Consider the following 16094-nt stretch of genomic DNA (forward strand, 5'->3'; position numbering starts at 1 on the left):
CTCCTGATGCAGCCCACAATAGCAGTGTCATCAGCGAACTTTTGCATTGCATTTTGCATGTGGCAAGACTCCAAGTCGTATTGGAAGGACTGGAGAAAGTACAGTCCCCTGCGGCGCTCCTGTGTTGCTGACCATAATGTCAGACCTGCAGTTCCCGAGACACACATACTGAGGTCTGTCTGTAAGATAGCCCATGATCCATGCCACCAGGTATGAATCTACTCCCATCTCTGTCAGCTTGTCCCTAAGGAGCAGAGGTTGGATGGTGTTGAAGGCGCTAGAGAAGTCCAGAAATGTAATTCTTGCAGCACCACTGCCTCTGTCCAAGTGGGAGAGGGATCAGTGTAGCATATAGATGATGGCATCCTCTGCTCCCACCTTCTCCTGGTATGCAAACTGCAGAGGGTCGAGGGCGTGGCGGACCTGTGGCCTCAGGTGGTGAAGCAGCAGCCGCTCCATGGTCTTCATCACATGTGACGTCAGAGCGACAGTCCGGAAGTCATTCAGCTCATGGACATGATACCTTTGGGACTGAGGTGATGCAAGATTTTTTCCAAAGCCTCGGGACTCTCCCCTGTTTCAGGCTCAGGTTGAAGATGCGCTGTAGAGGACTCCCCAGCTCCAGCGCACAGGCCTTCAGCAGTCGTGGCGATAATCCATCTGGACCCACTGCTTTGCTGGCACAAAGTCTCCTCAGCTCTCCGCTCACCTGGGCTGCTGTAATTCTGGGTGGGGATGTCTCTCCTATGCTGGTATCAGCAGAAGGATGGGTGGAGGGTGCATTACTCCAAGGTGAGAGTGGATTAGGGTGGTCAAAACTGTTAAAGAAGTTGTTCATTTGGTTTGCTCTCTCCATGTCTCTCTCGATGGTGGCACCCCACTTCGAGCTGCAGCCAGTGATGATCTTCATCCCATCCCACACTTCTAATCCAGGCTTGTTGTTAGCATAGCAGCGTACTGTTCTTACTGGAACTGCAATATCCGTACAGAAGTTGATGTAGTCAGTAGTGCAGTCAACAACCTCCTTAATGTTCTCACTATGTGACCCCTGCAGGATATCCCAGTCCGTAGTTCCAAAGCAGTCTCTCAGAGCCTGCTCTGCCTCAGGGGACTACTTCCTGAATGAGTGCTTGCTTGTAGGTAGCTCCCTCACTCTTGGTTTGTAGTGAGGCTGAAGCAGAACCAGGTTATGATCTGCTTTCCCAAGCGCAGGCAGCGCGGTGGCGCTGTATGCGTCTTTAACGTTTGCATACAGTAGGTCAATAGTCCTATATCCCCGGGTATTACAATCCACATACTGGGAGAAGGCAGGTAATGTTTTGTCCAGCGTCACATGGTTAAAGTCTCCAGCGATTTGCACAAGCGCCTCAGGGTGCTGTGTTTGTAATTTAGCAACAGCGGAATGGATGATGTCACCTGCTATCTCCACAACCGCCCGAGGAGGGATGTAAACAATAACAACAATGACTTGTCCAAACTCTTTAGGTAAGTAATAGGGACGCAGACTTATGGGCAATAGTTCGATGACCCTGCAGCAAGTGGAGATTTTGACGTTTACGTGTCCAGAGTTACACCACCTTGTATTTACATAGAGAGCGAGTCCTCCTCTGTCCACACTAACTGTGCTAAACCTGAGTAACTCCACGTTAGCATCTGGGATGTTAGTTGTTAGCCACGTTGCACAAAAATACAAAAAACTGCATTTTCTGTAGGTCCTGCCATTTTTCACCAGTGCAGCCATAACATAGGGGTAACATGCAGCAGACAGACTACAGGTATGGTGATTGAACCCTTGACACTTGAACTGTAAAACAGCATGCCGCAATGCTTCAAAATTATACTAAGCAGTACTTACAAGTCAAGTGTAGCACTGAGCCCTTCACCAAAGTTGCCATTCTCAATAAAGTCAAAACTTTGCTCAGAATCTGACTCAAGCTTTGTGTGTAATGATGCACAACAATACATAAAGATGAGCTGTTACATAGGAAATATATTTGTTGCCATTTACGAACAGCTGAGGCATGAAGTACAAATAACCAATCATAGACAGTTATACATCATTAGAATGCTCTGAACTTCAACTGTCCAATGGTAACGAGCCTTTCCCTGTAAGCGGCTCGACATAGGTGGAATATTTGATAAAAGCAGACTAACTCAGCAGTGACGCACTGTTCACCTCAGGTTATGCATGTGCAAATCACATATTTTAATAATGAAGGAGAGCAGACAACATGGAAACTTATAATGTATTTGAAAGAAGACACTTTTGGGTATGTAAAAATACCATTATTGCTTTTGATTGATTTGTGGCACAATTGCATGGTACACAAACAACCTTGAAGTATGGTAGTATCCCACTAATGGGACACCTTGTGCATAAGTGGTTAACTAATACAGATCTGAATTGAAGTCCTGCTGTATTTTAATGAAAAAAATGTTGCTGAAAAGAACAAAAATATTTGTAACAAATCTGTTATCAGTTATCTGAAAAGAAAAATTGTGTTATTCAAACAGATCATACAGTATTTTAAAATGAATAAACTGCATGGTGTTTTAGGAAGGTAATATCCTGTCCATTAGATCAAAACATAGAGAATTTAACCTCCAAAGAAGACATTGTGTCATTGTGTGGACCTTTTTATTTCACTGAAAGTAATGTATTGATCTTTATAAAGAATATGATACAGCAGGTTATGAACCTCTGTTTCAATGACTTCTTTTACATACAATTATGAGTTAAACAGATGCCATTAAATTGCTTTTAAGTGGAAGGCATAAAAGTTAGAAAAATAAGTATTATTTGCAGTCACTGTACATAAGCCGCTGAATGTTTGATTTAATCTTGTAAAAATAAAAATACAGTTTCGCTTTTTGACTGTTAAAATCAAATACTTTTTTTCTAACTGAAATGCTCGAACTAGAAAAAATAAGTCAAATATAAGAAAAACAGTTTCACAAGTATTTAAACACTTTGTGATTACATCTGTATGCACTACTTTGCTTTACCTAAGCTAAATTTTTTTCATATATAGAACATGATCTCATCAAGTCCCACACAGCTGGAGCTCTGCTCAGTAAAAGTATGGTATAACATTTAATTCATTTTAAGTAATCAAAGGTCAAAGGTGCCGAGGCACTCTTCTGGAGAGCCCCTGTGGCTGTAAGATTTTGTTTGAACCATTTCCTTCTAATAAGAATTCGTCTTATACAGCCTTGACCTTTATTATTTCAGTCATTTTAGTTGTGACATTGCTTGTTATAATTTTGCTTTCATAATTTAACTGAAGTATTTTGATGATTTTAGGTTTTGCTCTCCAATCATGATTATAATTCATAATTGCAAATGGCACTCAGATAGCTATTACTCTTTAGCATTCTGTTCTTTGCACCTGTGTCTTTTCTTTTGTAGCTGCAACAATTTCAATAAAATGAATAATTAGTACTATTAACTATACTAATATACTTTTCTGCTCTTATTTTGCCCTTAGAACTACTGCAATACTGAAGAGTCCTTGTTTTTATTTTAATTTATAATTCACCTTCAGTACAGTTTCCTATGTTACATTTATCCTAAAGTGGCAATTAACAATGAGAAGACATATGAGTATGAGTAGAGCTAGAATACCTGGTACCTTTCAGACAAAAATGCAGTCTATATTTGTACCAATGTACAACTAAAGACACTCACGAAAGAGGACCTCCAGAACTGCGTCAGAAAGTGGCAAGAATGATGGGATAAGTGTGTTTGAAGTGAGGGGGGAGTATTTTGAGAGGGATTAATGGCAATGTGTCTTTTACTGTAATTTTTTTTAATGTAAACATTTACAATATTTTTTTATCACACCTTTTACATTAATTTACTACATAACAAGTAGATACTAATATATATTTATGATAATGAAATCATCATAATTAGATCAACATTAATTTACATTGGATTATTCTGCCAGAATTGGTTACCTACCAAAGTTGTGTGGGATAGGCTCTGGCTTTCTGCTACCCTGTAATTGACAATATATATTGGAAAAGGGGGGTGGGGGTAGACGAATGGTACAGTAGGCAAGTATCAATTCACTCATTTATCCATTCCACCATTAACTGAACCACTTAATCTAGTTTTGGGGTAAGAAGAAATTGAGACAGTAGGTGCAATATGGGAGCCAAACCTGGAGAGAACATACCGTTATTTATGTTGCCTGATAATATTTCTTTAATCGTTTTGTTATTGCTTTAATTGTTACAAACTTAGCCAAAAAACATTTAAGAGGCTGCCATAATTTGTTGCCTTTAAAATTTTTGATGATATTTTTCAATATAAGAAAAAAGGTAATAAGCAAGTTGCATCATTTAGCAAGCCTGAAACTATTTTCAGTTGTGTTTAGGACTGAGCAACAGGTGTCTGCAGTTTATTTTCTCCTTTGGCTGTGTTTTTCTATCCATCATAAGTGTGCTTCCTTACCAAATAATCATTACATCTGTCCTTAACATTCAAATATCACTAAATTTGATCTATAGCCATATCAGTTAAAAGAGAAAGTCTGAACACAATTTCCGTTTTCCCCTCCCCCTATTCTCTCCAGTTTGAATGGTTATCTGTTACTCACTGCTGCTTTTGTCACTACCATCTGCCAGTGGTGTTTTTCCATCCCACTGATCTCTGACACTTCTGCCCCGAGTCTCTGTGCTGTGACTTGCTAGCCAGAGTACTCAGTGTTGTGAGGTAAGTAAGCTCACAAAGCTTCTCCCTTCATCCACCCATCATCTGGGCAGTATCAGACAATTGCAAAAACTGTAGAAAGTGAACAAAGTTGAAAGACAGAAATCTAGTTGAGTGCTCTATAAGAACTTTCCTGAGAAATAGACTATATTTATATTTAACGTAATCTTCCCCCTCTCTTCACAAATGGACATGTCTAAAGGTCATTTCCAAAGAAAAATATCTCACTGAAAATGTATGGCTAAAGTAATAAGGAAAAATATAAATATACTAAAATATCAGCCAGTAACAGTTCTTTTTTCAAAACCTTCCCACTTCAAAGAAGCCTATCATTTTACCTATGCTAAAAATCACGTATCTTTAGGTGTGCTAGATAAGTGTAATGGCACTGCATAAATAATGTAAAAGAAAAACCATGACATAGTGCTAAATAGAAAAAATATATATTCAGATAATATATTTAAAGCCCCTATAGAATGTGCAAGCTTAGATTTTATTATCAATTGAAAAAAATGAACCTGGTCATTATCATACCACAATGCATAAATGTTAAAATCAAAACTATAATTTTTAATGAAAATGATTCAGAAATACAGTAAAGAATGTTGCAGCATGTGCAAACATTAAGTAACATATTGTTAATGTTTAGCAGTGTTTTGACAGTCTGCAAGCAAATAGCTTTGATTATGTCAAATGACTTTGGTAACAGCAACGGCTAGCTCACTTAATCCCTGTTTAATTTGCTTTCATATTTACAGGATAAGGCTAATTTTTATCAGGAAAAAAGAAAATGACACCAATTAATCATACATGCACTATACATAGTTTCTAAGCTGCTTGTCCAGTTTAGGATTGCAAAGATCAGGGCAGCATTAGGAGCAAGGCAGGAAACCACCCAGGATGGACTGACAGTTGATTTCAGAGCACACTCACATATACCTCTCCACAGCTAAAATACTTCAGCAAATGACCAAACCTGCACACGTTTCGGATTAAAAATCAAGAACACACAGGCAAACCCACATAGACACCTGGAAATGTAGAAAGTCTTCTTATGTAGTGAATGGGCTAGGATTTGAACAAAGGGTTTTGGAGCTATGAGGCAGCAGCATGCTACCCATCAGTCAGTCGGTCAGTCATTTTCCAACCCACTATATCCTACAGGGCGCAAGGCAGGAACAAATCCCGGACAGGGCGCCAGCCGGACACATATACACACACACACACACACACCAAGCACACACTAGGGACAATTTAGGATCGCCAATGTACCTAACCTGCATGTCTTTGGACTTTGGGAGGAAACTGGAGCGCCTGGAGGACACCCACGCAGACACGGGGAGAACAGGGTGTCTGGCCTTTCCCTTAAAGATAGGGTGAGAAGCTCAGTCATCCTGGAGGGGCTTAGAGTAGAGCCACAGCTCCTCCACATTGAGAGGGGTCAGATGAGGTGGCTCGGGCATCTGATCAGAATGCCTCCTGGACGCCTCCCTGGTGAGGTGTTCCGGGCACATCTAACTGGAAGGAGGCCCCAGGGAAGACCCAGGACACGCTGGAGGGACTATGTCTCCCGGCTGGCCTGGGAACACCTCGGGATTCCCCCGGAAGAGCTAGAAGAAGTGGCCGGGGAGAGGGAAGTCTGGGTATCTCTGCTTAAGCTGCTTCCCCCGCGACCCGATCTCGGATAAGCGGAAGAGGATGAATGAATATTATTTACAGGAGGTTGCCAGAGACAAGGGCACAACCAGTATAGAGCAAGGCAGCTTAAACATCTGCATGGGAAATCCAGGAGATACAGCAAATAATACAGCAACTTGGCCTGCCAGATTATTAACACAGGAATACTACAGGGTTGGCAATAAGCTGTGGTAATTGTGCAAAGCTTATTGTGTTGCTTCTCTTGTGGCCTTTGGAGAAGTTGGTAATGTTCAGAAAACACGCCACGCAGTGGGTACCTGAATATGTAGTTAGACTGGCAGAGAGAGAAAATGATGCCAGGGAGGCAGGCAAGAGGTCAGAATATCTTCCTGGCTGATAGATGGCTGGGGTCCTCAGGTCACATTGTCCATTCAAAAGCAAGGTAAAGTAAGACTGGCAGGTGTGGAAATGAGCAAGAAATTTTACCATGTAGACAATGACTCAAGATCCAGTAGGGAAAGACCAGGGTAACGGCAATGTTTCTTATTTCCTGTTTATTTAGTACTTTATGCTTTAGATTTTTTGTATACCTCTGTTGTATTTTAATTCAATAAATGCACAATGTGTCCTCCTTGGCATTATTGTGTGGAGGGTCACTTTAGAGGTCTCCCTACTACCACATTAGTTATTCTTTCTTATTGATGGCATAGCACTTACTATACCTATGCTTGACTTGCAGTTTTGAATTTACAGTATATTTTTTTCTTCACATTTAGAATTTATTTTCTGATTTCAATGGAAAGTCTCAGAGTTAATTTTGTAAGCAAGTGATTTTATTTGGAAAGAAAAAGTGAACTAGAATGAGATGACGTGCATGATTATTATTAAATCTGTTTAATCTGTGAATAATGCCAGTGAATACTGTATCTACTTGGTATAAGGTATGAGAAAAAAGGGTTGCTTTTGCATTCTAATATATGAATGGATGCCTTTGTAGGCCGATGTCATCTTCAGAGGCATGGTTACTATTCTGGGTGTTTTTATTAATGACTAATGGCAGCTGTAGATGTCCGACATTACTTGGTATAGTATTAGGGATTTCCTTATAATCTAGTCAAGCCCTAAAGCCTCATGACAGCTGATGAAATGACAGTTCAGCCAGGCTTATGGCATCGTGAATGGCCAGATGGTACCAAACAAATCTACTCTTACATCATATTATAAGTACATTAATGTGATCCCCAAGAGTATTAATACATAACCAGTCACCCTTTCTTATAAGTTTTAGTAGCTTTGAATGCCTTTCACCTGAAATTTGTAGCATACATATCAAAGCAATGTTCAGTATTTATTTGCACTTTAAGGTATTTTGGTGAGATTCATGTAAATTACAAGTTAGTACTTGATGTTGGCACTATGTGCATTTTAAGGATTTTAGCAAAGGGAGCTTTTTGAATTTTCTTTTGAAGAATCATGTAAAAAAGTAAATTTGCATAATAACACTTTATATTATATTATTATATATGTAATAATACATAACCAATGCTTTATTTGAGCTCCATTTAATCAGATCAAGGCTTTAAACACAGAAATCAATATAAGTAATTAAGCAAATGAGGTTTGTGTGACATGGAAGCTGTTAAGACACTCCAAGAGTGAACTGGACTGAGCAGAGGATTTTTCTCATAGCTCTAAATCTTGGTTGTGCTTTTTCATCAGTCAGACGATGGGAATTCCTGTGATCACATGACATTTTCTGATTTAAACAAGGGAACCTAGCAACAGCTTGGACTGCTGAGCCTTAACACATAAGGAACCTGCAGTAAAGTGGCACTGGATGATTGTAGTTCGTGATTATGCAATATCCATCTAGAACGTTTGGAGTTGCACAATGTTATAGCACTTAGTGCTGCTGCTCGTTAATCACTGTCTGTGTGGGTTTTCTCTGGATACTCTGATCCCACATCCCAAAGATCAAATGATATGAATGATTAATGACTTTAAATGACCCTAGTATGAGTGCATGTGAGTGTGTCCTGTAATGAGTGCATGTGAGTGTGTCCTGTAATGCAGAGTGGTGTCCTGGCCTGCATTAGTTCTTGCATTTTGCAATGCCGTTGGAAAAGCTGTAGCCATACACCCATGGCTCTCTGTTGGAATAGGCAGGTTTGGACTGAATTGATTGAAACAGTAATTGATGTACTCAACCTAGCCCCCCACTCTATAATTTTGAAAGTAAACTTGAATTTGAGCATGGACATGAAAGCCTAAATAAGTGATTGCTAAAACTCTGTTTTGCATTTTCTTCCCTAAATCTGACAAATAACAGAATCTAGGGAGAGAGGGAAGTCATTACAATCTTTAACTGAAAGGGAACTATAATAGCAATTCAAAGCCTTCGGTAACTGCAGCTGTAACGATACAGTAATGGATAGTGACTGTTTCCAAGTCAACCAAAGCTGCTATTCACTTTGAGCATTCCCTTGTGAGCACAGCACGGATAATTTACCAGAATCACCACGACAGATCCCTAGGATTGTAGTAAGGAGAGAAGACGCTAGGATAGAGCCTCTTTAGGGTTTTCCTGCTAAGAAGTAGAGTTTACAAAAATATCTGAAAAAGCTTCTGATAAGAACAATGTTAAGAAAAGAGACAATAAACCTGAGAAACAGTCTTAAAGTTATCATCATAACTATGATTTTACAGTGTGTATATTTTTATGGAGCAGTGTTTACACACATACATTATAAATATAGTGACAGCCATCTAAGACAGTGCTTTTCAAGTTCAGTTCAGAGGGCCTTTGGTTATAGTTATTTGTTCAACCCAGTTTCTCAATCAGTCAGTCATTTTTACCTTTAACGGATCTCATTGTTTAATTAACTGACCAATCAAATTTAATTTTAATAGGAAATTAAGACATGTTTCTATTTTTTTTCTTATTTTGTTTTAATTAACATTTTTTGTGTAATTTTCTTTTTTAATTGTAGATTAATGCCAACAATTAATGATAAGTAGAGCAGACACCAGTGCAAATAACTTTGAAAGGAGCAACTACCCCAATGTTACCCACTTGTGTGCTTAATAATAAATGACCAGAACATTAAAGAATAAAGGAAGAAGAATGAATTCTTACTCATCTAAAACATATAAAATCCTTCTCCATTCAGTAAAAAATAAAGCATAACCAGCTTGTAACTACTATATGATGTAAAAAACATTGAAACATGGAAATAACAGCTTGCTTAATTAGGATAGGAAATCAATTAGGAGAGGAAATTGGTCTGGACAAAAACCTGACACCACAGGGGGGCCCACAACTGAACCTGAGAACCACTGATCTAAGTAGCAGATAACTGCTTTTCGAATGAGAAAATATGATATATATAAATATCATTTATATATGATATATATATATATATATATATATATAATATAAAAATATGGAAAAAAATCAAAAAATGATGGTAAGGACAACTCACCAAGCCTGTGTGTCTAATATATGTCACATCTCACAGTCTAAATCTGGGACAACTACAGTATACTGTTTCTCAACCAAAAAACATAAAGCTATTCTACTCTTCTCTGTCAACTCTCTAATCTCAATCCACCAGACATCAATTGTGTACCGTTTGCCAGTAACATCTGCTGCAAAAACATTGATCCACATGTTTCAGTCTATTACAATTAATTTACTGCTTTAATTCAAACCAACGTTTAAATAACAAGTGCAAGGATTAGTCAGAAGACAAGGAGCTGCATAATTTCTACAAATGGACAAGAATCTAGTTAATTTTCCCAACAGTTCACAAAGGTATTCTATGTTCTTTGAATCCTTGAAGTTGAAAACAAAAAAACTTTCAAACAAGTTCCCGAGTTATGACAAAGTGTCTGCAGGTATTGTTTATGGACAAGATGCTTTTCCTTTGGCTTTCTGTTTGTCACTAAATTAAAAAAAATTAAATTAAAAAAGTAATTTTATAAATAGTAATCTTGCAAAATCTGGCACGTTTTGATTTGCAGAGTCCTATTGTACAATGTAATCTATTTTCTACTGTATGTTTAAATGTGGTTTGATAAATATTTAGCTGCAGAAGACAAGTAGTAAAACAACTTTTCCTCTCAGGTGAAAATTCTAAAGTGATAATTATGTGATATTAAGCCATTTAGGCATGTACTGTCAAGTCTAGCCTACCATGAAGTGTTGCAGATCTGACTTTGCAATCATGTTTGAGACTGAAAGCTTTTTGAAATCCCCTTTAATCTGCCATTTCCCATGCTTTCCTTTTTTAAACTAGTAATCTCACTTCAGGGCTTTTAATGTTAGGAAGAGAGATGTAAATAACTACAAGCAAGTTAGCTAGTAATCTTTAACTAACATTCAGAGAACTTATGATGAAGAACGTTAAAGTGAGGGGTTATACAAGACTTATAATAAAGCAATTGATTTTAACATAGTTCCTTCTATGGTAGATGTCCAAGAAAAAATATTTAATGAAGAATATCCAAAATTAAGGACAAACCAATTAATCAAATAATGAATCCTCACATATTTAAATCTGACAAAAGTTTAATCAGTTGTTGCCTCTCCCACAACAGACTTGGACAAGCAAGAATGTTTTCTGCCAAAATGTTTGTGTTCCTTCCTTATTTGGGGATTTCACATTCAATATGACATTTACAGGGCTGTATGTTAATTTATCATGCAAAAGCCTGTATCCTTTAAAAATGTTTTAATATTTCAAGTTTTCTTTGGCCTGAAATACTACACAGGTCTATGGTCTATACTTAATGGACAGAGGAACTGCCAAACCCTTAGCTCAAGTTATGTAAAATCTGAATAAAAACTAAATAAACAATGATAGAACAAAAACCAAAGAATGCAAAAATCTTAAAGAAATGAACCAAAAATCACATATTCTTTAGCAAAAAATCAATCCAAAAAAAATCCAAACTAAGTGGTTAATAATTTTAAATTATGCAAAAGGTAATCTTATAACCAAACAAATCACAAAACCAGCAGAAAAAAAAAATTAAAGCAATAAAAAACCAAAGAGCTTGAAAGAATGGAACAGGACAGCATACAATCTGAACAAATGGAGCAGAGAATCAGACACCCGTAGGGAATGCCAGGAATTGTAGCCTGGGAGTGCAACCCTGTTGGGGTCTGTGAGTGCTGCTAGAGAGTGCTGCAGAGAGTTACACCCCCTATTCTTTGGGACTTCTGCATGACCCAGAAGTGTTTCCAATGGGCCAAGCCCAGGCACCAGAAATACTCCTGGATCTTCAATAAAAGAGCCAGAGCCAGCAGTGGCAACACTCACCTAGGAGGAGTAGCAGTGTGGTGAAGTGAAGAGAAGAGAAGAGAAGAGGCAAATCATTTAATTGTGTGTACAAAGGTATTTTGTAACAGACCCCACTTTGTTTTGAACCTGGGACTTGTTTGGTGTATATGGGGTTTAGAGCTCTGTGGCACCTCCTAGCTTTCACAATTGATGTAGTCGGCTGCTGTTGGGTTTGACAAGTCAGCTTTCATACTGTGGATATATTGCAAACAAATATTGATTTTGCTCAATAAATATAGAGCGTTCTATACCAGGGGTCCTCAATCCCAGTCCTGGAGAGCCGCAGTGGCTGCAGGTTTTTGTTCTGACCTGGTTGCTTAATTAGAAAGCAATTCTTGCCAATAAAGCACTATCAAGCTATGAAATTAAATTAACTCTGCTATGTCAGGTCATTCTCATATCTTAGATTTTCTTTCCCTTTCTATCATGCAAATGATTTGAAGGCTAAAATGGACGAATAATTCTCAGTCCTTCACTTTTTTCTCTTCATTTTTCTTCCAAGTATTTAATTAAACCCAATAGTGCAGATAAATACACACAGGTGTAAATGTAAATAAACTAAATGGAGAAATGCTGCTCTCTCTTGTCATTTGCATGTTATTGATAATAAGGAGCAATTAAAATAGCTTTTTAAGACAAAATTAAGTAATAAGGGCTCAAAATCACTAAAGTGAAGCAGAAGTGTTACTTTAGCAATAAGTGCTTTTTATTAAGCAACTGGGTTGGAGCAAAAACCTGCAGCCACTGTGGCTCTCCAGGACCCTGATTGAGGACCCCTGTTCTATACTATTTTCAATTGTCATTTGATTTTTATTGTAGTTTCATTTAGTATTATGAAAAAATTTATTTTATTTTTTACTACTGATGAGTGAGCCACCCTAATTCATTTTTATTCTCAGATTAGTTATTGTTTTAGCTAAAAAACGTCCATATTATGAATATTAAGAAATCCACACTGTGCCTGCAGTACATGACAAAGGGATTATGGAAACATGCATATGTGCCCATAAAGGGCTCAACAAGGATATTTTTTTGCTGTCGCCATCCACAAAGAGAGCTATTTTCTGAATATTTTATTCAGTATATCTCTCACTTTGTAGCAATGTCCATCTATTCAAGGAGCATGCTGTCTATTTTTAAACTCCTAATCAAATACTCCACTGTACCCTATAAAGACAGGCAATTGACACCATCTGTCGGACATTTTTAATTCAACAAATAGCTGTACCAGTACACTTTCTCTTTCTTTTTTATTTATTGATTAATGTCAACCAAAACTGTTTTTTACATACATCAATTTAATGTTTGCTGTTATTTTACCTTTTTTGCTATAATTGTGTTTTTTTAGAGTCTTATGGTCCTCAACCTCTTTATAGACATTTCTGTGAGAGTGTGCTTTTACTTTTTCTATCTTTTTTTCCTTTAATCGAGTTCCACAAGCCCAACCACCACTTACATTGATTGCATGTTTTTTTCTTGTTACTGTCAGCATTATACACATAGTCCAAAATAAGCAGTGCCATCTGTAATGTAACCAAGCAAGCTGTCAGCATTAGAAATTCAATCATTTGGACATATTGGATGCAAAAGCATGGGCCCACCTCTTCCTGGCAGTGATTGGCAGGTGGCCCTACCTCTTGGGGAAACTCCCACAAAATGCATAGAACATGACCCAGACAGCTCACATACATAGACACAATCAAAAACAAAGAATAATGAAAATAATCAACAAAAATAACATTAACATAAATAAAATAATTAAAAACAAACAAAACAGACCTAAAACCCTGGCTGAGACATAACAATGAGTAACATTTGATATTGTTTGCTGTTGTCCAGCATTGGTGACCACCCACTTCCATTAAAGCATACATTTTGGTGGATCAGTTCTTCTTGAAAACAAGATTAGATAGATAGATAGATAGATAGATAGATAGATAGATAGATAGATAGATAGATAGATAGATAGATAGATAGATAGATAGATAGATAGATAGATAGATAGATTAAATTTTTTTCTCATCCATCACTATAAACCACATGATTTAAGTAACATTTAAAAATATATGTACTTTTTGGGTGGGGTATTCCTTTAATCCAAAATTGAAAATTTTAACAGAGGGTCATACCAGTCAGAAATAAACTAAACTAAAAAAAATAGTTCTATCTGGACATAACATGTTACCTTGAGTGTTTAATTTAGAGTAAAACCTCTGGTTATTTTGAGATGGATAACCATAAATGTGTTAATAAGAATGCTTATTAGCAGTAGTTATATAGTGCCATAGAGGTGAACACGATTTCATCATTACTCCCTACCTAGTTGTGTGCAGGCTTTCTATAAGAATAAACAAGATATCCGAAAGCACACACCAGCACAGTAAAATAAAACACACTCAATGACCTGCTTCCCTACTAACTTCTGAGTCCTGTTAGAATAATATTAGACTCTAACCTGACCTAGTGTGAGTGGGTAAACCTGGGTGCGGGTGTGTGAATGTCAAATGACAGAATGATATTCTGTCCAGGCTTGGTTCCTACTTGCACCATGACCTTTGTACAGCCCTTTACTGCAAAAAGCAAATCCAGGAAATGGAAGGATGAGTAATTGGTCAGCCTACAGAAAAAAATATTTTACAGTAAATACAAAATACATTTAATTTTAAAAAGAATTAAAAGAAAAATTCTTTTTACTTTGCATGTACTTGGCATTTTGTCGTCTGAAATGTTTGAAATATTAGTAAATGTCAAACCACTTTGTGTGAGGTTTGGGAAATTAAACTGTAGATATGTAAAGACAGCCACAGTACATTATGTTGCGAATACCATGAATCCAATAGAAACAGTACGATGTAGTCATTAATAACTGGCACTCCATTGCTTCGGCTTGAGTTCAGGTTGAAAGGTTGGCTGTACACAGACCAGCAAGGCAGAAGAAGACAAGCGCTGCATGATAAGTGAATTTAACAGCATGTAATAAATACTAAGTAGACGCATGTAAATATCATCTCCCACAGAAAGAACAAGCTCTCCTGTAGTTCTGCTTCCTGCTAGCAACTGACTCAGTAGTATTCAACACTAAATGTTTCTTTTCAGATGTGCAGTTTTTAAAGATATAACTTGTCACAGCCATTTTGCAGACTTACGACTTGAAAGAAAAATTACCCCCTTGACAGCCTTTATACAGTAAGACCTTCTTTAAAATTTTGGACAGTTTGACATTAAAATAATCCCTAATCACTCTTAAAATCGGCTCCAGGAAACTGAGTTTCACCAGATGTGACTTCTCTCATATGTAGAGGTGCAGGGTGCCTGAAAGAAATGACTAAGTTCTCCTTCGGCTCATGGGGTGTTTCGGCCCTACTTGATTGCCACACAGCCTTGGACATTAAACGGTACAGCATTACTAAGGGACTGGGCTGACTGCAACAGAATCAGACAGACAAGCACATGTAGTCTCACATTTCATTTTAGACTAGTGTACACCTGTTAAAACCACTGGTCTGGCTTCTCATGTTATGTTTTCTTAACTGTGTGATCTCTGTGATTAGCTGTTACTGTTTTTTTATTGTTGTTTTCTTTTATTTCTCTGTCATAGGGGCAGCTTGTATCTGATATGTGTATACTGTATTGTTCAAAAATTATGTTTATGGTGTAAATTGCATGAGCATAATTTAATGGTCTAAATTTTGTAACCAACATATGTAATAAGATGATAAAACAGCAGTTACCACACCTGCTTTTTTACCTGTATTTTAACATCTGACTGCCATCCTGTGGAATCAGTAAGCCATTTACCTTAATGAACTCTCCTCTCCAAGCCAAGTCACTTAAGGGTTGAAGACACAGAAAGTGAGAAGAATTCAATAATAGATGAGAGGCTTGTTGATACTCCTGTCTTTATTATTATCATTTCACCACCAAAACAAAGACTGAAAAAGGTGAATAACCATCTGAAAAAACATGGCTACACAGCAACACTTGATAAAAGTGCATTTACTACGTGAGAGCACAACAGAATAAATCCTAAAATCTCTAGCTCAACATTAAATTACAAAGCAAAGGAAAAGAACAGCTAAACAAGATCAGATCTAAAACATCAATCCATCCATTATCCAACCCGTCATATCCTAACAAAGGGTCACGGGGGTCTGCTGCAGCCAATCCCAGCCAACACAGGGGACAAGGCAGGAACAAATCCCGGGCAAGGCGCCAGCCCATTACAGGGCACACACTAGGGACAATTAAGGATTGCCAATGCACCTAACTTGCATGTCTTTGGACTGTGGGAGGAAACCGGAGCACCTGGAGGAAACCCATGCAGACACGGGGAGAACATGTAAACTCCACGCAAGGAGGACCCGGGAAGTGAACCCAGGTCTCCTTAGTGAGAG

Source organism: Polypterus senegalus, chromosome 1 (genome assembly GCF_016835505.1).
Source record: "Polypterus senegalus isolate Bchr_013 chromosome 1, ASM1683550v1, whole genome shotgun sequence".
Lineage (NCBI taxonomy): Eukaryota > Metazoa > Chordata > Cladistia > Polypteriformes > Polypteridae > Polypterus > Polypterus senegalus.